Source organism: Dipodomys spectabilis, unplaced genomic scaffold, assembly GCF_019054845.1.
Source record: "Dipodomys spectabilis isolate Male_0828 unplaced genomic scaffold, ASM1905484v1 ptg000297l, whole genome shotgun sequence".
Taxonomy (NCBI): Eukaryota; Metazoa; Chordata; class Mammalia; order Rodentia; family Heteromyidae; genus Dipodomys; species Dipodomys spectabilis.
In genome coordinates this window covers 12,149,269-12,176,036 of record NW_024870974.1, presented here as the reverse complement: position 1 = coordinate 12,176,036, position 26,768 = coordinate 12,149,269, and the positions used below count along the sequence as shown (strand labels likewise).

The window sequence follows — 26,768 nt, the reverse complement described above, 5'->3', positions numbered from 1 at the left end:
TAAGCCTGAGAGTTTTCTTTTTGCTTGTTTGTTTTATTTTTGAATTTCTTTCCATTGTGATTTTGAAAAATCATTAATTTCTCAGAAAAGGAAAGACAAAGCTGTTACTATTAGAAAAGCATAATTACACATTGAGAAATTTTAAACTACCAACAACAGATCTCAAAATGAGTATGGACACTTTCACACAGAATACCTTCATTTGGTTTAGTTTTCTATTTTGTGAAAATATCTTCAAACTCACTATTATATATAATTATTATGTATGATATATTATAATTATATCATATATACAATATAATTATAGATACATATAATTATTACAACCAGTCTATGAGATAGGATGAAATTCTCATTGGATTATGTTTCATTTCATGAAGTTTGATACTATTATAAAGTGTCAACTGCATATTCACATATCTAAATCAATTTTCAGAGTATTTATGCTTTGTATGTGTGTCAAGGAGTTGGTGATGTTATATATACTGTTAGTACTCTGTATTTTTAGGAATCTGTAGCTATCCATATTTTATGTTTAGACAAATATTACAAGTATTTCTTTCTATGTATATATTTAAATTACTAACTAAAGTGAGGATACATTCAATTATAGTTACTCATGTATATGTCAGCATGTTATGCACAAAAAGTTGCTTAAAATCATAGCTACACATATAGAACTACTTTTCAGATTTTTTGGTAGCATATTCCTCACTGACTCTATTATTAGTTCCACTGGGGCCAATTTAAAACTATGCGTCCATGTTCTCATGGATTATACAAAGCAATGAATGGATCATTGTTTAAATGTGCTACTGAAAACATGGGCCCAGTGGGAAAACAGAGGAAGAGTGAATAAACAAATCATTTCTTCCTCTGTGAGTGATAATTTTTTCCAAAAAAAATTAAAACACTGTCTTACTTCTAATTTATTTATAATTTTAAGGTATTAAAAAAAACAAGTGTCAGAAAAATCAATTTTTATTTTTTACATTTTTTTCTCCTGTGAAAAGGCTCAATATTTGCAATGTGTGACATGTTCTAAAGCAAAATATCAATAAAAGAGAAAAACACATTATACTTAGTAAGCAGCACATATATTTGTATGCTACTATCTATTCATAAAAGGCTTGGCTCAGAAAATATTGTAAATGTGATTATTAGTCCTACATTATAGAAGTAGCTGTGATGTTCTTTCAATGCTATTTGAAAGAATTTCTAGTAGACTTGGACACAGCAAGATCATCATGGACATAAGTTCTTTAAACTTCTGCACCTTTATCATTGCACATCACTGCCTCAAGCAGTTTACATGCATGCACTCCTTAGTATAACTTTTGCAATTATTTAATTGCTTTGTAATACCTGCTGAAATGTACCTTATTCAGAAATCCACAAGGCTACCAGATCTGAATCAACTCTGCAGAAATATAATTCCAATTTCATTCTCCGTGCCATTTAATTCCTTCCTAGCACTTCCCACTTTCTGGATGATGATGTTATTTGTCATTTTCATCTGATGCTATGGATGCCACCTCCACCAAGATCTATAACTCTCAATGTGATCATGGAAACTGCGTAATTGGCCACTTAGAGACGAACATCATCACTGGAATGCAGTAGCAATGGAATATCTGTGACAGAAAGGATAAATGGGAGGGTGGCAATGAGTTCTGGGAACTGTGATCAATGAAGTTAGGTTGTCTTTTAACTCTGCAATGGGGTCTCCTGACCATCTGTGAGACAGCAATTCTCAGAAGAACAAATTGCATGAATCCAAGAAGCCTTCAACGAAAGGTCGCCATCTGGAAAGAGAACCATACATTCCTCCTTCCCTCACACTAGTTTAAGGGGAATTAGTATATTCCAGAGGCTGTCACTAATTTTCAGGCTTGTTTATTTTGTTTACCAAAAATTCAAAGTCATTGGAGACTTGTAAAAGGTCAATAGCTTCATATCATCTTAATTCAAGACTTCGTCAAATCAAGACATGCTCCAACGATAGCAAAATCATATCAAATGAGAAATATAATCACAATAGTTTTTAAAAATAAGAATAAAAATATATTCCTACCTGAGTTGCTAAATATTTCTGAATAACAAAACAGTTTTAAAAATCATAACTTTTAATAAGTCAGATATATAAAGACATAGGCTACCTCCTATTTGATATGCAATAAAACTCATTTGTATGACATTTCACTATATAAATATCTCATATCCCTACCTTATGTTATAATAGCGATAATATAATAAGAGTAGTAAGAGGCAGTGAGGCTCCTCTCCAACAAATCTGCATCAAGATAAAAACCCACTGTGGGGCTGTGACCTCGGTGGCAGAGCACTATCTTTGACAAAAGGTTCAGGGACAGCACCCAGGACCATTGTGTACAGGAGGTGTGTGTGTGCACACACGCACACACATACACACACACACACACACACACACACACAGCATGCAGAACGGGCAGAAAGAAAAGCATGGCAATAAATATACCATGAGGAACTTAAGTGCCACAGATCATTGCAGTCTCTTGTCCTATTACTTCATTTAGTTATCCAGCATGCTGTACAAAAAGCATTTTCTAACTGCACCATACTTCAAAAAGCAAAGTACTGGTTTACACAAGAAATGACTTCATTTACCTCTTTAACAACTGTAGCAGTCAGTACAGAGATATTATTGAAAACAAACCCATTACATCTGAGATTGCATCATCTTCTGTTGTCATACTGATGTTCACAAAATACCAACCCATAGGAAGGGCCTTAGATATACCTGAACTCAAAGTTTCTCCATAACAGATAATCAACGGCCACCTTTAAACCCAAAGGGCATAGGATAATGCAGCCATTGTACAACAAGTAAATACACAGTATCTGGCATGACAATTATACAATCTTGACAGCAGATAAAATTCGAAAACTGAAAAAGCCAATTTCCTCTCACTACCTGCTCCCCTTTCAATATGTATGGGAAAACTGAAATAGACAAAGCACAGGAAACATTTTCATGCTATGCAAGGGATAGCAGAAAACACATCACAGTTACTCATCTAAACCAATAATCTACCTGCACTGCAATAGAGACCAGTCCTGGGGGGTCTCACATCTATGGAAGATGCAGTTGCTCCTCCTGTTCAGTGCTCATGACTCCACTAAGGGAAAAGCCTATCCACTTATTCTTATTTATTTCTATATCTGTCCATCTAAATGGCTTCATGAAATGATACATGGAATAGAGAACCTACAGTGTTTTTTTTCCTGCTGAATTCTCAACTAAGTAGATATTTTCAAAACTTTACATTTCAGAAATGATTTTTTCTTTTAATAAAAATGAGCAGAATTGGGCTTATTGCATGTCAAAGGATTGATTGTAGGGTATTTAGTTGAGTTGGATAAATGTAACAGTATATTGACAATGGCAAAATAGCATTCTCTGTTTTGACAACTCAGGTAGACTCTCAGAATATACTGAAAATGTCATGCAAACTCTGATATGGACAGAAAGCCAAATGTTTTATAAACCGCACCATGTCATGTTATAAAATTCACTTTTTATAAAATTCATGATTTAAGAAATTTTCTATTTTTATTTTAAATACCAACCTTGTAGATACTTTATCTTATGGATATTTCAAAATGTCTTCTTACTGTTTAGATTCCCTCTTGGGTATTCAAAATTTTATTAACATCAATTAAAGGCTATACTGAAATGCCAACCATTCAACTTTCTTAAATACATCAAGGCCTAAATCTATTTTACATAGAGATTTCCTGAAGTGTATTTCAGTTACTAACATTTTCATAGACATTGTAAAATAATTTTTAATATTTATGCAAAGACATTCAATCAATTTAAAATGTAGGCCTAATTCAGAAAACTGTTATGTATACTAATATCTTCCATTTGAAGAACTGAACCAGAACAATTAAATCACATGATTTTTGTAAATATAAGTATTATCAATTTAGAATCTAAATGCATCTATTGAGTATTCAGTTTCACGGAGATATTTCTATATGAAATTAATCCGAATTCCCCACGCCATAATTGTAGAAATTTTGCATTGCACAGCTGTTAGAAGTAATTGAATCTTCTACAAATAGGAGACGTGTTAAACTTGTTTTGTTCTTAACATTTGACAGATAAATATCTAGGTTCAGCAGATTGAGTGACTAATTTGAAGACACGAATTGTGTGTCAAACATTACATTAGAAAGTTCTTCCATATTCCTCTAATTATCAGAAATTATTACAATATAAAAGTACCCTGAAATAATGTTCCAAGAAGCAAGTCATCGAACATAATTGAATCTGACTTCTCAATTTACCTTACCATCCCAGAAAGAAAAGTGTGTTCTCCTTTTGTTCCATTTAAATACTACTGCTGAAAAATACTTTTTTTTTTTGGAGAGGAGAGGAGTAGAGAGGATATTGGAGTTGAACTCAGGGCAGCATTCTTACTAGGCAGACACTCTACCACTTTAGTATGACTGCAGTCATATACAAAAAAAGATTTTTTGTATATATTTTTATTGTAAAAATACTGTACAGAGGGATTACAGTTACATGAGTAAGGTAATCAGTGCATATCGTATTGATCATTGTTACCTCCTTTGATTTTCCCCTACCAACCCTTCTCTCCCCATCTCCCCAACTCCCCCCACCCCACAAGTTGTAAAGTTCGTTTTCAACATAGTGTCTTGTACATCTCATTGTTACCATGGTTCAACCTGTATCGCTGGTAATCAGAGAGGAGGGTAAATCAGGAGGGTCACAAGTTCAGTATCAGCCTGGACTCCAGCTTCTTAACAATGCTTCTGCACACAACTCTGAAATTGAGGGTCCATTTTCAAGAAATAATTTAAGAAGCAAAGTTACATTTAAATATTATGATACATCGTTCCTGAAAGAATGAAATTCCAATAGAGTTGAATTCTACTCTCCCCTCCACCATAGAATTCTCCTCCAGCATCCTACACACATTGTATGACTGATTTTTTTTTATCTTGCAGATAACATATAAAATGGAAATTTCACTTTCTCTCTATAACCATAACTTTGGTACTTTTCAACATATTTGAAACATTGATCAGTCTGGCTCCATCCATGTTTTCCCTTTGTTTCCCATCAAATTTGTATTAAAGATGCAATCAAGTATCAACTGCTGACAAAATTTTTCCAAATAATATGGCATAATTTTTGTTTACTATTTCACATAGTTAATCGCATAAAACAATGAAACATATTCCATGCAAATCTGATGCCACCATTGTACATTTAAAATAGGTAAGTATGCAAATACTGTTATTGCAACAGCCAAAATTGAGGGAGGAAGACAGGTTTTCATTGAGCAGTCATTAATTGAAGAGTCAAATCACTTGGGACACATCCATACAGAAATCAGGTTTGGACCACTTACATTCTTTTGTGCAAGTTCTAGGGCATGAACTCAGGGCCTGAGCACTGTTGCTGAGCTTTATTTGCCCAAGTCAAGGGCTCTAACACTTCAACCACAATTCTACTTTCACCCTTTCCATTTTTAATTGAGAAGGAAGTGGGAATGATGAATCATGAAGCTAACATGAAACACTGACAAATCTCATGAGAAAAAAATGTAAATGTAGATGGGACACAGTACAACACAGGGAATATGTACATCAGATAACATTACAGAAATTCCTGGCATTGGTTGCAGGGTGCTGATAGAGTCTAGAAAGGAAATGAACAGTAGAGTTGAAGCTCAATGAACTAAGACAAAAGAGCTGAGGCAGAGTGGAAGCCAGCCACCTGATATTTATATTTCTCAAGGAGAACACACTGGAATTTTAGTGTTTATCTGTATTATTTTAGCTAAATATACAGAACAAACCTATTTATGTTTTTGATTGACTTTTTGATAATATGGCTTTAAAAAATATTTTATTATCTTCTAGTACTTGTACAAAGGAGTCCTTCAAAAAAGCAGTTTATAAATATAGTGGGTCTTGATCAATATCACCCCTTTCAATATTCTCACCCATCCTTCCCAACACACTTCGTCTCTCTCTTTTCTTAATTTTGTAGGACACGTATTAATTTTTGCCATGTCACAGAAGCAGTTTGTGTATAAAATACATCTTGATGGTGTCACCTCTTCAACATTTTCATCCATCTTCGACCCAACTCTTCCGATATTTTTCTTAATTTGATAGTCTATACAAAGAAATCTTGACTGTATTCTCCATCAAATGTCTTCTTCTCTCCACTTTGCTCGTCGTGAGGCTTGAAGTCTGGGCCTGGGTGTTGTCCCTGGGCTCTTTAGCTCAAGGTTAGCGCTCTATCACTTGAGCCACAACACCACTTCCAGTTTTCTGCTGGTTTATTGGAGATAAGAGTCTCCCGGACTTTCCTTTCCCAGGCTGGCTTTGAACTGTAATCCTCAGATCTCAGCCTCCTGAGTAGCTAGGATTACAAGTGTGAGTCAATGGCTCCCAGCCCAACCCCACTTCCTGCAAGTACTTATTCTCTGGTATTTTCTTTGTTGGGTTTGGCTTAGTCTTTCTAAAGAATTATGCTATTTGAGCTTTCCTTAGATTCCATTGAATTTCACTTAATTCATTTGTAATTGCTTGCGTATCACCCAGTGTGTATATGATCGAAAAGTTACATACATGTGCTCCCATGTGATATTTCAATTTGTGTACACATTAGGCAATGTGCAAATCAAAATAAGCATAGTTATCTATTCAACTATTCATCATGTCCAGAAGGCCTCGTTTGAAGTGTTTGCGTCCAGTACTTTTCAAATGTAGGGTGGGTTATCAAAACTACAGAGATGCTGCTGTACAATCACACATCCACCTTTAACATGGGGCCACGGACCAACACTTGAAAGTTGCGTTGAACTCTGTCTTCCATGTAAAGAGAATGAAGGCAATATAAGTAGAACAAGATTATTGATGAGCAGTTTTAGGAGAAAAGACTTAATTGCTAGGTTGGTTGATATTAAGTTTTCAATACCTATTGGTTGTAGAGATGTAGGGTGGGCAGATAGACATGTGAGAAAGACACAGATGTACACAGAGTAGTGTGGGAATTTCTCAGTACTTACGAATTGCCTAATAAAAGCAAAGTCCTGATCTCAAACTGTTATACCAAAGAAAAGGTCTGAATAAGATACAAATTTACAACCTTAACGTAGAAGGTTAAGTGGAGTTGATCTTGAATATGCAACCATTTGGATATGGAGAAAGATGAAAAAGGACACTGAAAATATATTGGTCATGATATAATATATACTAGGTAAACCATCAGGAAGTTTGGTCTTTGCTAGTCAAGTGCTCACTGTTTGAACGTGTCTGTCTCCTGTCTTTACAGTGAATCTTCAGTGCAATGTCTTCCTTAATTTTTCGTATGCTAAATTCTTCCAAAGTCTGTGGTTTGTCTTGGTTAATTTCTTAATTAATTTCTTTATTTTTCTAGATTGATGAAGTTTTTCACCGAGTTAGCATTAACTTTTTAAAACAATTATTAGCCTATATTAGAGAGGTTGTTTATTACTGCATTTTCCACACAGTTATAATGCTTTTCAACCGGCCTGACCCTATTACTCTTAAAAATCATATGTGTTCTTGTTCTTCTTTTCTTTGAGTCTAATCTCATAACTGAAAAAGTGGGTAGATACAAAAATGATGAACACAATCCATAATAACAGAACAGCCTCATATAGTTTTCATCCTACTTTAAGCTTCAATTTTATTAGCTGTCAAGATTCTTAAGTCTATAGACCTATTTTCATCAATTTTTATAGTTATATTACTATAACTATAATAACTATAACTATCATTTGATAATCTCCTCAATGTTCTCTTCTCCATTTCCTGTATCTCTCGTGTTAGATCTTGATTTCTAGTCTGGTCTTTTGATTTTCTTAATATTTGCCTTTTATTTTTCTACAGGTTTAATTTTGTTATAATTCAGTGGAGCTTTCGTAAAGAATGTAAAATGTTCTATTGATTTTTTTGCTATAATATATTCCAATTCCCAAGAACTTTTCTTGATTTTTTGATCGATCCTATTTTATGCTTGTATGTCATTTAATAAGGTTTGAAATTAAAGTGTAGGATACAAAAATGTACACAGATGAAGAGCATACAGTTCAATAAATAATCACAAATTGAATTAATCATACTTAAGGACTATTAACTTGTCTGTTAACTAATATGTCATTGGGAAAAGCAAAAATGCATTTATGTTTATACAAAATGTTGATCATGGGCTAAGGGAATAAAAGCCTAGCCCATGATATTTGAAAGTGAACGAAAATGAATCATGTATGCCAATGTCTTATAATGCTACAAATGAAACAAGAATCCAGATAGTGGATAGCTCTGAAAAAGAGAGAACACAGAACAGGGCTGACTATCAAAGAAAGGCCACATTGTTAAATCATGAAAAAGGTACAGGGGCAGCAGCAGATGTATTGAATATGTACTATATAATCAGCTCATACGAGGTACAACATGAATCACTGGCCAGAGCAAATATTGTTTAAATATCTAGGAGAAAACAGCTTTTCTGGTCTCAAAAATACTAAAATTATTCCCTAATATCATTTTAATGGGTTAAAGATATTTTCCCTGATATTGGTAGGCATTCAATGATCTAATCATTGTAATTGAGACAGAAAATTCTATGAATCCCTTAAAATTGCTTATTACTCAATTAGTATTGATAATTTTGCTTTTGTACCTTCTATCTTATATTTTAGGTTAAATTTGCCATTTTGTACTGTTATTTTCTTATTTTGGTGAAAAGTTGGTATTAAGATTGTGCCATATTAAGCCGGTTTCTGGTGGCTCACGCCTATAATCCTAGCTAGTCAGGAGGCTGAGGTAGAAAGACATGGTTGAAACCAGCCCAAGCAGGAAAGTTGCTGAGACTCTTATTTCCAATTAATCACCAGAAAACCAGAATTAGAACTATGGTTCAAAGTGGTAGAGTGCTAGCCCTGAGCAAAAACTGCTTAGGGACAGTGCCAGGCCCTGAGTCCAAGCCGCATGACTCACACACCACACACACACACACACACACACACGTACACACACACGTACACACATATACACCAATGTGCCCTATTGATCATTTGATAATAATTATCTCTTCTGTGTTTAAAATATCTAGAAAAAAATGTTAATAATTTCACTAGGAAGAAATGAAAGGTAATTTTGGAGACATATATTTGAGTAAAGCCATGTACAATATTGACACATAGCAAAACCTTGCATGATACAGTGTGTTATGTGTTCACGTGTCCGTTTCAAAAATGTAAAGAAAGACACCTCACAAAATCAAAGACTTGGGTTTAAATATTACAATTCTAAATTCAGGAAAAAAATCTATAGCAAGTACATAAACATCCTAGAAACATAAAACAGCAGTGTAACATCTCTTCATTTGTTCTCTGCCTCTTTTTTATTCCTTTTTCTGCTACTTTAAATGACTGCTTTTGACAACCGTATGTTGTTTTGATTTTTTTTTTTACATGCTGGGTATTACTAGATGCTGAACAAGTCCTTTGCAACTGAAAATCTATAAATTGTTTGTACGTTACACAGAAAATAATCTTTAAAATCTGTCTCCTGTGTGTACCTGTTCATTGATCCAATACCTTGCCTTATGGTCATATCCACATTCAGCAATCATCATTATGGAAATAACAATGCTTGTTTGTCTCAACCAGTGGCTTAGCAGATGCTGGGGGCATGAGAAATCACACAGGCTTTCACACATACATTTTATTGTATGTGACTGCTTTTGACTGGGGAATATATTTATGAGAATATTCCCATTCATTCCAACCTGTTTTAATCTTCAAAGAGCTCAAACTCTTGTTCCATAATTTCACTAGTTCAGTATAGTCTCCTTCATGTTTCTTTTATCTACTGCTCAGAAGAACTTGCCAAAACTTGAGATGAAGGATGAGAGTTTTAAAAGCTCTAAATTACTTTAAGATGATACCATCAAAGATGGAAGATCTGGAAAATTTTTAAATATCAACTTTTTTTCAGATGATTTGACTTTCAGGGCTTCTTGCTACAGGCTGAATATACTTATAAATATTAACTACATTTTTAGTTATAGATGAATGTGATAATATAATTTTTACGCTTTTGAGAAGACAAATATTAAATATTCGCCAACTACTATGCAAATATATGTCATACATTTTCTTTCTTTAAAATCAAATTGTGGATTCTATCTTTTGTTATTTCCCTAGGGATCAAACTCAAGGCTTTGTGCATACTTGGGAAATATAAGAATGTTATAAGATTTACAATACCGCAATCATGCAGATGTATCTGAGGAGCAGCATGATGCATTGAGTTATTAATTTCAGGTTGAAATATATTTTGTTGTGTGAACAGTTTTTATATAGTTATTGCTGATTACCAGTCAGCTTTGTGAACACAACACATCTTCATGCTTTGTATACATATTCTTCTGTTAGTGACTATTCAGGCCTTTTTCCATGTTTGAGCTACCATGACTGTGAATATTATTTAAATACAAATATAATTTTTATGTTTTCCTAAAGAGAGTAAAATGACAGAATTATATGGTAGCTTTAGGTTTACTTTTAAAATTCTTTCTCTTATTTATCTTTGTAGGGTGTCTCACCCTAACATTGTTAAAGGTTTCACATTGGTGTCAAATCTAATTCAATCTGATAGTTTTGTAATAGTATGTCAATGTGATTTGAATTTTCTTCTTTCTCATGACTAATTATATTTAACTAGACATTTTTAGTAAACTGTTTTTCAAATTGCTAAGCCATTTTTTCAATTTAGCTTATTCATTCTGTTATCACAGTTTGAGTGTTTTGATTTATCTACATGTTACATGTCTTTGTATATTATGTGACTTAGAAGCATTTCATCTGAGTCTATGACTTTTTAAATCACTTCTTTAACAGAGCCTTCCAACAAGAATATTTTTCATTCCAATAGCAAAAAGCTAAGTTTGCATTTTGAATTATGTTTTGATACCTTAAGACATTTTTAACTTAAGCTAAGATTATATTGTTCTTTTCCTTTCTTCAAAAATTGTATTTTTCATATATTTATATATTAGTACTTTTTGACCTAATAATCTTATTGTGAAGGATAAAAACTTGGGAAAGGAATGCTTTTTATTCAATTGCTACAGCACAATTTGTAAAAATTGATCTTTCCACAAATAAGTTGTCTTTGCACTTATAGTTTGATATATTTTAATACAGTATATTGTTCTAGGAAGAAAGCTCAATTGAAACAACAATGAATCTGTGAATTATATGGTCATTCATTTGTTGTTTAAAATGGTAAATTTTAAATAAAATTGGTACATAGACTTTTGTGTATCTTGTCAATTCTTTTAAAAGTGAATTATGTATAAGTAAATACTATATCCATACCAATCTTATTTACTTCTATGCCTATAGCAACACATGTCCCTAGCAGGCCCGGGAGTTTCTATACAAAGTATAACATAAGATGATGTGTGCTAAACTACTAAAGCATTACTTGAGTTTTCTAATTTCGATAACAGACAGTAATTTTGGGAACATGACAGAGAAGGTAAGACAGAGAAAATGTAGGAGAGTAGTAGAAAGGTCTGAAAATTGAATCAGACCAAATTGGCTGGTATTAAACTCTCTAGGCAGAGACAGATTCTGCTTTATTTTGTAGCTAGAGAAGTTGATGATGGTCCATGAAAACAAGGACAAAAGATAGCCAGCCCAGAGTGAGCAAATGATAAATGTAGACTTGCCGTGGTTTGTATGTTAAGGAAATGTAGAGTTGCCGTGGTTTGTATGTTAAGGGTTGACAGCTCGAAAGCCTTACATGTTAGGGTGGATTTGTGGTTTAAACCCATTTGTCCATATTGAGAGGATCTGAAAATCACCAACACTGTCAGAAATGAATCTGTGAGTGAAGCTTCAACATCCTTGCTATCATTTTTAAGTCACAACTAAAATGAGGAAAAATTATTTTTTAACCTCAAGAGACAACATATTTCTTAAGCTTAAATCTAGAATAATGTGGGAATTACACATTTGCTCTGTTATTTTTTAAACTACATAAAGAGTCAGAATTACTTCCATGGTTCTTCCTACTACCTCTCCTTTATCATCTCTGAAACTTGATAAAGTTGGTAACAGATGTTAAAGAGAAAAAAATGAAGCAGGAGCTTGGTTTCTGAGTCCCTAGTAGAATTCTAGACAAATATTGGGGTGAAAATGGAAACTGTTATTTAAATTTTGTTGAAGAGTTTCCAGAGTAATTAGGAAATTAAACTATTTCTTCAATCAAGGATGCCAACACATGAGTGACAAGAGTTAGCCAATGTTAAGAGTTTAAAATATAAATGCCTGTACACTTCTAGGCAAGTGTGTGTGTGTGTGTGTGTGTGTGTGTGTGTGTGTGTGTGTGTGTGTGTGTGTGTGTGTTGGTTCTGGAGCTTGAACTAAGAACCTGGGCATTGTTTCTGATCTTTTGTGTTCAAGGTTAGTGCTATACCACTTGAGTCACAGATCCACCTCCAGCTTTTTGGTGTTTAATGGAAGATAAGAATTTCATGTACTTTCCTGCCCTGGCTTGCTTCAAACCACAATCCTCAGATCTTAGCCTCATGAATAGGTAAAATTACAGGCATGATCCCACATCAATTAGTTCTTAATAGGATCTACAGCTTGCCAGTCCACTTAGTAGAATCTGTGTTTTAACCGGTAATGAACTAGTGTCCCCCAAATGCCTGTCATTTTAGTAATCAAAATGACACAAATATGAAACTACAATCTTTCCTTGAAAAGGTCATGAGGAAAAATAGAACAGTGACCTTTATAGATTCATCATCCATGAACAGGAAGGAAAGATTCTTGTTAGAAAGCATCAAAATCACATTATTATGATGCACATAGATATATTTCACTTACAAACATGGGCTGTCACCTTCACCTTTGTTAATTATCCAAATAAATCACCTTCTGAATTGAAGACCACCTTGCCATAATTTTAATTTTTAGATATAGGGTAGACAAAAAGCTCAAATTTTTAAATTAAGTTTAATCATAAAGTGCCAAATTTTATACAGAACAATCACAGGTTGAGAAATTTGAACTCGACTCATAAACTACCATTCACTGAATGTTTAGGTGGCATACTTTTCAATGGGTGATTTACAAATGTTACCTCAATTTTGTCAATGATAAAGCATATTATAAAAATACACTCTAATAAAATACACTTTAATCACAGCCCCAGGTGATTCTGACCACAAAGTTTGTATGCCTTCTTTTAGGTGCTCAACACCATACATTGTAGATCCACAGTGGGTCAATTGTTCTGACACCTGGAAGTTTATATCCAGCAATTCAAGGTCCCTGCTTAAAACATAATTAACTTCATATTCATGCCTGTCTTTCAAAACCATTTCTCATTAGCAAGACCTTTATGATTTCTCAGCACAGTTGGCAACAACTCTATTTCTATCAAGCAAAAGACAATAATACATTAGAGGTATTCTGTGTAAAGTAAATAATAATGTTAAAGGCTTTATCTTCACTTGGTCTACCATCAACCTTCAAAAAAAATTAATTGGTCCCACAGGCCTTGATGGATTTGAAATTTTTGAAGAAGGAATTGTATAGGAAGGAAGATATAAAAATGGTCACTTTAATCCCTACCACAACCCAAGATGGAAGGCTGCTCAAAATGAAAAGTGGATGCTGGAGCCTTTGCCCAGGCAGAGCTAACGGGAATCCCATCAAATTCAGCCGTGACCTTTAGACCATTATTTCTCAACAGTAAATTCAGCATCTAGTTTGCCAAAAGGTATTTTTAAAAAAGCTTTGCAACTTTGATCTTAAAACAAGATAATCCAGCATCAAAGAAAATTTTCTTCTATTTAAAAAATTTCCCTTCCATGTTTATAGTCTCTGAAGGTAAACTGAACAGGGGTGAGATGGAGCAACACAATGCTTGACAGATTAAATCAGCCAAGGGCCCAATGAGTCTTTAAGTAAAGGATAACCTATCCGAATAGGGAGAAATGTTTCTACGGGTTATTAGCACATATGTACTTTTAAAAATCTTTTGAATATGTGTTCATGTGTGCACATGAGTGTGATTGTGGTGTAAAAGTCTAAATCTCAGTATTTAGAGTAAGATTTCATAAGAAGACATGTTAACACGTAGATATTTTTCCTAGGTATTTTTCTTGACCTTGCAAAAGTGAAAAAGCTTGGTATGGTTTGCCAAGAGGAGCAGATGTTTCTGTGGTATATTGCTTTCTCTCTAGGTATATTTGAGATTCCTAAATAGAAATGTTCAAGCAGACAGGTTGCAAAATACAGGAAGTTAGATGGGTGTGCAAATTCATTTAGGCAGTTCAATCAGATTCGCAACTTTTCACATAAAGTAAAAATCACACAAACAAAATAAATTGGTTTCGTCACATTAACATCATGTGTATGACATACATCTTACAAAGAAAGCAAATTCTGAGAGCTTGTCAGTTTTAAGGAATAATTCATACTACCTAAAATCTATGTAAGAACACCTGTCAAAGAAATTTTATTGAATTTATATGATAATTTCAATGTTCATACTGGGATCACACACACACACACATATATGAAACTATGCTGCTCTCATATTTTGTCATATTTTGTATACTTTAACTATTGAACAAAAAAACCTGATAAGTGGTAAGGAAATCTATATATACTAATACCTTACTTTGTAAATAGACAATGTAGTCTAATAATCTAGCCTTGATCCTCCAAAGTATTGTGACTACAATATACATTCCCTTTGTAGTTGGTCGCCCCAATCTTGAGAATAAGTTGTCCTTGACAGTTGTGATGTTAGTCATGGAAAGATTGTTTTTAAAAATAGAAACAAAAACTCAAAGGTCTTGAGCTTAACTCCTCAAAACTAGGACTTCTTTTTTTTTTGAAAAATAAATGTACCTCAAATATGTGAATTGTATATTTAATAATAATCTTACAGTAACTTAATAGTATTTTAGGATGCATGTTTCTACTTCTATACATTCTCCAAAAAATTACAATACTTCATGTTATACTATGTGGGTTTTTATTATTTTTTTTGAAAATGCTAAAAACAGATGCTAAAAATGCTAAAAAAGATACATCAGTCGGACAAAAAGTATGTCTCCTTTGGAAAATGTGACCCCTTCCCTTACTCATTTTCAGTTTTTCCCACTATATGAGACTGAAGGCTCATAAAGTCACCATGGACCCCAGCTAGAGGCTCATGGTCAGGGAGCAAACATAAACATTCTCACAGCTGATCTAGACTGTCGCTGGCTTGTGAATATAAAATCAATGTGAATATATCTAGAAACTGGTGAAATCCTACATTAATAAGCAAGAATCCCTGAAAAGTGAAGGACAAAGTTGAAACCTTGGAATCTCTACCTCTACATCTATAGGAATTCAAGAAATCAATGAATAGTAAATGACAAATAATTACACGTGCATGTAATTAAAGAAACAGGGTTCTGAACATTCACACAGTGAGAGGAGAATATTCTTACAAGAGGACCACAGGGCTCAATAGCTGTGTGCATATGACCATATGAAATGAGGCTTATCGAAATGAACTCCATGAAATGTAATCAAAAGTTTTGTTCTGTTTTGTTTTTGTTTTTATATTGCTTGTGTTCCCCCCTTTTGTTTATTCATTTTGGTCACTTTTTTAAATTTCTGTACTCTTTATCTTATATATAAGTTTAGAAATCCTGATGGAATGTTTGAACTGAGTATCTTACTAGTTGAATAATACAATTTCATATCCTTTTAAGCCACATTTTTGTTGTTGGCAGTGGTGGTGGAAGTGGGACTTGAACACAGGGCCTCGGTGCTGTCCCTGAGCCCTTTTATTCAAGGCTTGTGCTTTACCACTTTTAGCCACAGTGCCACTTCCGGTTTCCTGGTGCTTAATTGGAGATAAGAGACTCATGGACTTTCCTGCATGGGGTTGGCTTTGAACCACTATCCTCAGATCTCTGCCTCCTAAATAGCTAGCCATACAGGTATGAGCCACCATTAAACCACTGTTTCACTGTACAGATGCCTGTACAGTCATCTACTTGATCAATGTGTTGTTTATTTTTTATTTTTCATAAATTCATTCTACAAGGCAGATCCAGATTTTGTTTTCTTTGCAACTGCAGTGAAATCTGAAGTACAGTTTTGATCAAAAAGACGTTTTTTGTTTGTTTGTTTTTTATAAATTGACTTCAGTTGTTGATGGATTGCTTAATTTGTTAGTAGGCTACACCTATTATTCTTTTGAGTTGATGTCCAGATTTATTTAGGAATATTATTTGGCAGTTTGGTTTTTGTTTGTGTATTTTTGTTTTTGAAGAACTTCATAGTTGCTGCAATAAATTGTTCTATTCTTCAGTATATGATCAACAAACTACACTTTTGTAAAAATTTAGAATGTACACAGCCATAACCTGCCAAGTCCACACACATGTGACCTGCTCCCTGTGCACTTCTTGATGAGCAGGTCATATATTAGGATAGTTCCTCAAATTATTAAACTAGTATCAATCAATTTAAAACATTAGTTACTTAAATATTTTGATAAGCAAAAGTAACATCATGGTTGGACAAGAAACTCCTGTTTACCCTTATCCCCCACTCAGAAGCAGATATGAGATTAAGCGGAAATGTGATGGCAATGACCACATCAGCCAATTTAGAGTTCCTGATGATCAATTTACTGCGATGAATTTATCCTGTTGACGAATTTGTTTGACTTCCTGATGATGAATTTATTTATTATATTTTATCAGCTTGGTCTGAGATGATGATAACTTCTGGGACTTTTGCTTGGCTATTCTTCAACACCAACACTCCAGAATGATAAGCCACTTATTTGGCATAATATTCCCATACATGCATTCTAAGATATAGAAATCCCTACACGAGTATACATTAGGCTCATTTTGCAAGAACAGACTAGGATTTCTGGAATTCTGTTAGTTCATACTTTCACTGGAGAACTTTAATAACGTGCATCCTCTCCTGCTATATTAAACACAAGGTTTAATATAGCCAGCTCATGAAGTATATGTATATAAATACATATAAATATATGTATTTTCTCTAAGAATGTAGTCTCCCTTCACAATAGTAGCTGATTTCTCTGAGGGTTATAAAGGCATTTTTTCCCAATGAGATATAGTATCTACTTCAATCCTTGTACTCAGAGACTGAGATATAGTTCGTGGTGAATAATATGTATTTTACATCATGAGAGCTAGTATCAGCTTTTTGCTTGTCAGCTTATAGTTTTTTGATGGTTGCATCTGTCAGCATCATATTCTGCATCTTAACTCTCCTAAGGCCTTGGGATTTATTAACTGTCACCACAGTTCTCAATGGAAAAAGACACCTGGATATGACTCTGAAAATGCTCTCCATCCAGATAATTACATTTATAAAAGAGTAATTTCACATTAAGAGCTCTAGTTAGTGATGTAAAAACATTCCCTACACAACATGGCAAGTATGGCTGGGAGTTTTACACTGATACCATTAATTGTGGCAGAAACATGCTCTCAAGGACTGTTAATTGTTCTGATATTCTGATTCATTTCCTGTGCAAAGAGATCTTCACGATATCCAGAAGAAACTTAAGGCAAGAAATAAAAGGAGCCTGCAGGTTGAGATGTGAGTGCTCTTAGTTGACAACGATCTGGAATCCATTCAAGGGGATATAGCCTGGGCAACAGGCTCTGCTGTACTGCTACCCCATACTATTCAATTTCATATCGCTCCCTGAGGTATGGCAATGTTGAGTTGTAAAGCTGAAGACACAAGTTATATCTCTCCCTAGAGACATATGTGTGGATTCCAAAGTATGAAATCCCAGGAACCCTCTCATTCTATTTTCCATGTGAGCATTAATTAGGTGATAAAAATGATTTTTCAGTTCAGGACTTAGTCATGAACTTTAGCACAATTTTCTCTCCAGACACAGAGATAAGAGACCTTTTACAGTTTTCTCATAGAATCCTTCTTTTATTTCAGAGTGTCCTCTGAGTTGGTAGTTCGCTAGAGTGTGCCTGTCATTTTCTTTTCTATTGGGTGGATGACACTGAACCAAAACTATTCAAATGTACATCCATTTCATTTACCAGTGCTATTATCTCTCTCAAAGGGAGGCATAAGCCTGTGTTTCTTCTTTTACTGGCATCCAACTCCACTTCCTCACAGGTGTGATGATGATAGAGCATGTCAGGGATTATTGTAAAAGCATATACATTTGGATAGCTGCTCATATTGCCAGCCTTCCTGAGAACATAATACATTTCCAAGTTCTATCCTGAGGATCTGCCTTAGAACCATGGAGGCAAATACTAAGGAAGGACTCACAGGCCACAGTTACTTTGGAAGGAGCACGATACACAAATGAAAGATTCGAAAACTTCCAAAGAAGCTAAGAGAAGCAAAAAAAGGTCCATTTTTAAACCTCCTCACACTATATGTAGCTGAAGTTTAATCCATATGGAAGCATAGGTCTCAGGGCTATCCTGTGACATTCTGGTGTGTGTGTGTTTGTGTGTGTGTGTGTGTGTGTGTGTGGTGGGGAGAGACACTCTGATTTCTGGTCCCAAGAAAAAAAAAGAATGTTTCAACATTTATAAACGTGTAAGAATGTTAGAATTTACAAGTGATAATTTTTCAAAAAATGGTATTGATTTATTTTTGTTTTATTTTGCAACAAAATTGCTGCTGTTATTTACCAAATAGTTTCAAAAAGGATAACAATTTATATTTATGAAAGGATATATCATTTCATCTCAGGTAAACTGTTAGAGAGTATAGAAAATGAGGTAAATATCATATAAATTTATGAGGCTAGGATGATTTTGATGCACATGCTATTATAAAGGTAAAAAGCTAAATTAGGAATTGTTGACAAATTATACTTATTCATACAGACATAAAATTTCTAAATCAAACAAAGAAATAAATTTGGCAGCATATTTAAAACATAATTATTAAGTTCAAATTGTGTAATTCTATAGATATAATTTTAATATAATACTTGCTATCTCTTATGCTCCAGTTCTACAATATGAATTTCTAATTATCTAATAAATACATATTTATAAACACATTCCATAACTATTTACTAATATATATTCAAAAAACATGTATCCCATACTATCTATGTTTTTCTGGATATTATTTAAGTGTTTTGCATATAAATTGATTCAGTTGTTTTTCAAATAACTATTATCATTGAGTCACCTGTGAGGAATATAAAGAATTTACTCATGCTAAATAACAAATTAAACAAGATTTAAATGCTGTAAATGTGACTCTAGAGATTGGTACTTTCACTGTTTTACATAGCTTTAGTAGAATGGTCCAATGTCAGAAAAACTATATATTTCACCACATTAACTGCTTAAAGGGAGAGTCACATAATTAATTTAGTATATAGGAAAAGCATTTATGAAAATGGCCACAGGTAAATAGAAATAGAAAATAACATCTCTGAACCCCAAATACTGTCTATTTTTTTTGAAAAATCTCTCATAATAACACACCTAATAGAGAAAAGTAGAGGGGGAAGAAGTTGTTTGTCCATTTGTTTCTATTTTACTCTGCATTACAAGTTTTAGCCAATCCAATAGGATAAAATATAGATGAGATCAGGTGCATTCAGGGTGGTGTGGCCATTCCCTCATTTGTAATTATTAGTATATGTCTGGGATAGTCCTAGCAGAGGATCACAACAGCTCAATAGCTATGTATATATGACCATATAAAGTGATGCTAATCGAAAAGAACTCCAAGATAAGGAAACAAGAGGGTTTTTTTTTTCATTTCCTTGTTTTTATTTTGTTTTGAAGGTACTGTGTGAAGTTATTCCTTTTTTCTTTTTTTCCCTTTTGCTTTATCCCGTTGTTACTTTCTTCTTTCTTTGGCAGTAGGGGGTCTTGAACTCTGGGCCTGGGCACTGTCCCTGAGTTCTTCAGCTCAAGACAAGCACTCTACCATTTGAACTACAGCTCCACTTCTAATTTTCTGGTGGTTAATTTGAGATAAGAGTTTCACAGACTTTCCTGCCTGGGCTGGCTTTGACCTGTGATCTTCAGATCTCAGCCTCTTGAGTAGCTAGTATTATAGGCGTGAGCCATCGGCGCCAGGCACTGTTTGTGATTTTGGTACCTTGTGTATACACAAGACTGTATATACATCTATCTGATTTGGGGAAGGGAGAAGGAAAAACAAAATGGTGAGAAAAGGACAAAAGGTGAACCAATGCAATAGTGATACTCACAAGACACTATGTGGGTAATAAACTTTATAACTATGCTGGGGGGATGTTGGGGTGGAGGGAAAGTGATAGAAACAAGGGAGAACAGTGCTTCACAAGATACGTACTCATTAACTCACTTATGTAATTAAGCCCTCTGAGATTACCCTTACAGTAAAATAAAATACAACTACAAAACATCAGAAGAAAAGACGTATGACAAACAATGCACTCACTCATTTAAGGAAATCTCAAGATAGTAGCAAACGATTATAAAAATAACTTTAAAATGTACATAAAGTATTGTTGTTTTTAGAGTCTTTGGGATGTTACAGCAAAACCCTATAAACGTAGGAGCTCATAAACAACAGAATTCTCTCTCACTTAATGTAAAAGAGAATGAGTTTTCTTGTTTCTGTTTATGAAGGTGTTACTAGTAGACTAACTAGTACCCCAGATGTCCCGTCTATTAGTATTTATCACTTTGAAACTCTTAGGATAAAAATTTTAAAATATAATATTGGGAGTATGACAACCATGAGAGCATAGTAGAAGGTGTACACACACACACACACACACACACATACTATATATTTACATATATATGTATAATAACTATAATTATCCATCAGCAATAAAAACTAGAATATGAATAAAAGCAAAAATAGACTCTATCTTATATCTATGATAAAAGTATGAAGCACTTAGAGAATTATTCAAAAATGAATATAATATTCAGGTAAATAGAGTAGAATTAAACAAGGATACAATATCTTCTTTAAAACAAAATAACAAAATTCTAAATAGGAGAAATGGTACACATCTCTGGCATTGTTCAATGAATAAGTAAATATGATTTTGTATCATTAGAAATAGGGCTATCATTGTTGAGTTTTTCACAATATTCAATATCCAAAGCCATTTTGAATAGTATTTTTTAATGAAAGCTCACTGGTGTGTGTAAAATGTAAGATAAGGACTTTTACCACATCAAAAGTCAAAAGAACATAATTAAGTTACTGAGAATATTCCAAGATTGGCAAAGTAGATTTTTTTAACTTTTTCATATGAAATCTATGTTCCTGTACCACAAATGAGCTAAATCTATACAATAGAATCATTAACAAAGCTAAAAAATAAAAATTAAAACAAATCATGATCTCACATATAGATGTTAGGTAGAAACTAAATGGCCTTCTGACTTTTTACCTGCTCTTGTGGTGACACCTATCTGAAACTCTTGTTTCCTATAAGATGATCATTTTAATAACAATTATATTACTTTGGGGGAAAAAATGAGTTCCCTGCCCAGGAATTCATTTGAAATATTTTGCATACCTAACCAATCACAAATGTTGTTCAAGTGACCAAAAGGTAATGTGTTTGACCTTGGTTCAAACTCCAGGAAAACAGGGAAACCATGATTAGATGACTTATGTATACACAACTCTAAGATTCATAATCTCTGAAGTAAAACCAGAAGGCAATCGAATTCTCCCTGTGCCATAACTTAGTATCTGAACTTTTACCCAGCCCAAATATAACTGTATTAAGTAGGATCACATGATAAATCAAAATAAAATATTAATAACTTACTAGAAGGAAATATTTACACACTCAATGTGAAGCATATGATTATTATATAAAACTATAATAGAGTTTCTGTTCTAGCCACGCTTTTTTCTTGTAGCAAATGTGATGAAACTGAGGTAATCAAAATGAATAGCTGAATTGAAACCTCTGTGATGACTGTTTTAAAAAAGAAAAAAAGCTAGCATTTTTAACATGAATAGAACCTGACTTCTCCATATAAAGAGCTTGAAATTGATAGGTAATAGGAGTAAAGTAGTACATGATTAAAGATATAAGAGAAAAAAGATAAGAATTCAGTTAGATAGTCAACTGTTACCTAAGAATGGCAATACATAGGCATGCCATTATGTATAACTGGATGGTAACAGTGACCCCCAAATCCTCAGTCAATTACTCTCTATTCATAGATTAAAAGAAGCAATTCTTTTACACTTAGTAAGTCACATAGAGCTTTTTTCTAATTTTGTACAAGAAATAGAATAATACATAAATTCCATATATATATATATATATATACACACACACATAGATACAGTGATATATACATATATATGTATATATATATATATATATATAGAGAGAGAGAGAGAGAGAGAGAATATGTATGTGTTATAGGTTGCTATGGGATATTATATAAGTTTGTTTTTACTGACAGCATATAAACTCTTTTTCCTGGATGTAATTTAAGCAGATGATGTTTAGGTGCAGGCAGGTTTGTAAGCAGAAGCATCTGGACTTTCTGTAATTTGGAAGTTATATTAAGAAGCTCATAATCCTCATTGTTGAACACTGGTTCACATATACACAAGCAGTGAGCTACGATGAGCATTTGCTTACCAAAGTGAAAACATGTTTTTCTTTAATTGAGAAAAACAGAAGTAAAATGGTGACTAAATGAACAGTTCTTGCTCTGGAAAGAAATTTAAGGTACAACTCAATCTAAACAATATGCCGTTCATTTTCCTTTCACAAATTCAATATACATCTAATTCCAAAAAGAGGTGTGAAATTAAGGACTTCTACTAGAGTCACAATAAGTTCATCTTTGAATTTTATATGCCACGGGAATCAGGCCTATTTGATTTGTACTATTATTTCTTTAGATATTTATATTTGTAAAACATAGAGCAACCATTATCTGATGCAAGCATTTTTGTAGTTAGCTTAAAAATGTGTGGAGAAGATCTTGAGGGATACAAAAGGAATCCTTGTCAATAGATAGCTGCTTTTCCTTAAAAACAAGAATTCTGTAGAAAATGTCAAAATCCACTTTTGCAGAATTCTGAAAATTAACCCCATATGCAGTTGATTATTCAAAACATTATTCAACGAGAGAAGAATCACTGTGAATAAGAAGAGAGAGGTTTGAGATGTTATAATGCCCACAGCCTCTGCCCATCCCTTTAACCTTAACTGCAAAGCAACCTTGAAAAACAACCAACCAGTCTAATAGGTGCTTTGGAACCCTGATGCCTGGAAGCTACTGTAGAGAAATGAATGGGTTTGGAAATCCCCACAAAGTTTCACACAAGGGAACTGTCACCACTACCTAGTGTGAGTTATTCCCCAAGAGTTTAGTTCTCAGAAAATGGCCTTTATTTCATTTAACTCAGGGCTTTTTCAGGGGAAATAGCTCTTATACAGGACTTTGAAACATTCACATGTGATTTTTAAATTCTCACTTTTCTGAAGTAACCACAATTGGGACTGAGAATAGGCAAACCAAATAAACAAAAGGAAATGGAATGAATTACAGAAGTCCTTGGAAGGCTAACACATTCCCAGAGATGAATAAGGGAGTGCCCATGTCCAAAATTGCATACATGCCATTTATGGAAGGAGACCAACTTCTCTACTGTGACCTTAAGGCTCGAACCAGGAGGATGCAAAAGCTAAGGGGCAGATGTAAACTGCAGTAGAGAAAGCACAGTCCAGTACAAGCACAGAATCCTCCTATGATGCTGAATTTTCTAATGCAAGGCATTTAAGGAAATGTCTTACCCACCATCAGCGGACAATAAATATCACAAAATAAATACCATTTCTGCATAAAACAACGAATACATACTTTATAAAACACCACAAAGCAAAGAATACAATACAGATACAATATATCAACAATAACAACCAATCTCTAACAAGAAGGGAATCTGATTTTCACAATTGCCACGTTATATTTCTACAATGTCTGCTTTGTGACAAAGTCTTGTAAAGCCACACAAAGTCAAACTCAATCCACACAACATGGTCAAAGAAATTAAGGAAACGTGAAAATAATATAGATATCACATTTTACAAGGTAAAGGTTAGTATGTTGGAGCAATATGACCCAAAGGTGTCTATACATTCAAAAATATAATCCTAACCAAAATTACAGACACCCTTGTTGCAAAAACTGACAGAGAGTTCATATTAATGAGTAAGTGACACACAATATTAAGAGCCATAGAACATTCTGATGGTTTTATACTTTTCTGAGTTCAAAATCTGCTAGAAGCCTACATTGACCAAGATATGTCATACTGGCACTAGCGGGGACAAATAGACTGAAGAAACAAAATTGAAAATCTATAATGGTAGTTACTGTGAGATCAACTAAGTGTTGACAAGATGACCAAACATTAGTAAACGATGCTGGCAGACTAGATTCTTACTTTTACAACTTATTAAAAAAAAACAGTCAAAATAAGCCTTAGACCTAAATACAAGTACTGGAAAAAACTACAAAATACTTACAAGAAATTGTTGGCAAGTCTTCTTTATGTATCAAAAGTAGAAGAGATAACAGAATCATAGAATAACCTTCATTAATATGAAACAGGAGGAATTGTAGACACCATCAAGAAAATGGAAAAATTGTGCTCATCCATGTAATCAACATGCAGTGCCTCCTCCCAGCCTGTTTAAAGGACATTGGAATTGAAATTTAATATCTGGCATCATCGGTTTCCTTGGTGGTGGGCATGGCAAACCTGATATTTCTATTGCTATATAATTTCTTTAATAGTTTATTTTGATGATAACTGTAAGTGGTAAATGCTTTCATTTTTCTAGCCTATCAACAGTTGAGAACCAGACAGTTCAACTTTATCTTTTGTGTGTGTGTGTGTGTGTGTGTGTGAAAATACTGTACAGAAGAGTTACAATTACATGGGCAAGATAATGAGTACATTTCTTATCAAGCATTGTTACCTCCTCCTTTGTTTCCCCTTCCCATCCCTTCCCATCTCCTCCCCCCATCCCCCTCCCCAAGTTGTAAAGTTTGTTTTTCAACATAACGACTTGTACTTCTTGCTGTTGCAATGGGTCCACCTATATCCCTATTTAAACTATTTGTTTTTTTTTCCTTCCCCTCCACAAATGATACCAACATCAAATACAGTGAGGGCAGGGGTTATACCGTGGGGGAAGGACATACAAAGCAACAAAGGAATCATCTTATAAATATGTTAGAAACAATCACATGAAATAAAAAAAATATTTGAATACTTATCTTGAGGTTCATTTCGCCTAACATCAACTTATCTGATCTTTTCTGCTTGTCTCAGACATATACTAGTTATTGCAAATAAGGGAAACCATAGTTCAACTTTATCTTAAAATAGATCCTAAACTAAATTACTTTAAAAAATGGGAACTCAAACATCTCAGTTCTGTGTTTGTCATCACTGTGTCTGTAATACAACGTATCTATAATTCAGGTGGGGATAGAAGAAGACCCAAGAAACAACTTGTGGTAAGGCTGGTCTATAATTTGTGTGTAAGCACCAGTACTATAAATCAGGACTTGGTACTTTTTCACTTGAGTTGGCTTTTCTTTAATTTATTGGACACAACAACGGATCCTGATCTCAGACTCCTGAGCAGAGGTGTCTGGCTTAGATCAGTTTTTACAGAAAGAGATGTCCAATATTTCATGAGAAATCTTAAAATTCACCTTAATTGGCAGTGAAGAATTACATGTTAATTAAATAAAAATTTATTGTCTTTAAAAATGGTGAATGATATAAGATTCAGGGCACCATAGAGAGACAAAGAGAGAATGAGAGAGAGTTGGTTTATCAGATGCCTCACAAATGCAGAATATTTAAAGGATTCTTAGAAATTAAAACTGAAGCAACAACTAATTTGAATAGCACCGTTCTCCAAAGAAAAATACATAGGGCTATTAAGTCATTAAAAAGCTACCAAATGTTCTTCATCATTAGGAAAATTCTAAGCAAATCCACAAGATTGCATAGCATACTTAAGAGTATGACTAAAGTAAGAGATAATAACAAGTGTCACATAGGATTTGAAAAAATGGAAGACCCTCCCAAAAAATACTGATGAAAGGGTAAAACTGTGATAATATTCTTGAAAACAGTTTTGGAGGTTCTCAAAAGATTAAATATATAGGAACCAGATGACTCAGCCCAACCTCTCCTAGGAAAAAGAAATGAAGGATTGAAAACACTTCTCCTCAATTGTCCATATACCTAATCCATTTTACCTAATAACCAAAAATATAGAGGCCTCCCATCATTTATTAGCTGATGGATGAACAGACAAAGATAATGATGTAAATAAATAATAGAACAATATATGTCTAGGAAACAAAGGAACAATGCTATGATTTATGCTATAGAATTTTAAATATATTATGAAAAGTGATAGAAAACCATTGCAAAGACACAATATTATAGGACCACATTTTATGAAGTGACCACAAGTGGAAACCCCGTGTGAAAAAAAGAAGCAAAGTGCTAGTCACTAAAAGCTGGTGTAAAGGAAAATGCAGAATAACAAATAATGTGAGTTCAGTGTTTTAAACATAGACAGCTACACTGTGTACA

General features: G+C 33.7%; 1 pseudogene; it reads left to right on the top strand.

The window, feature by feature from the left end:
* Positions 1–24,813: 24,813 nt before the first annotated feature.
* On the top strand, positions 24,814–24,928 carry LOC122127270 (annotated as a pseudogene).
* The last annotated feature ends 1,840 nt before the right edge of the window (positions 24,929–26,768 follow it).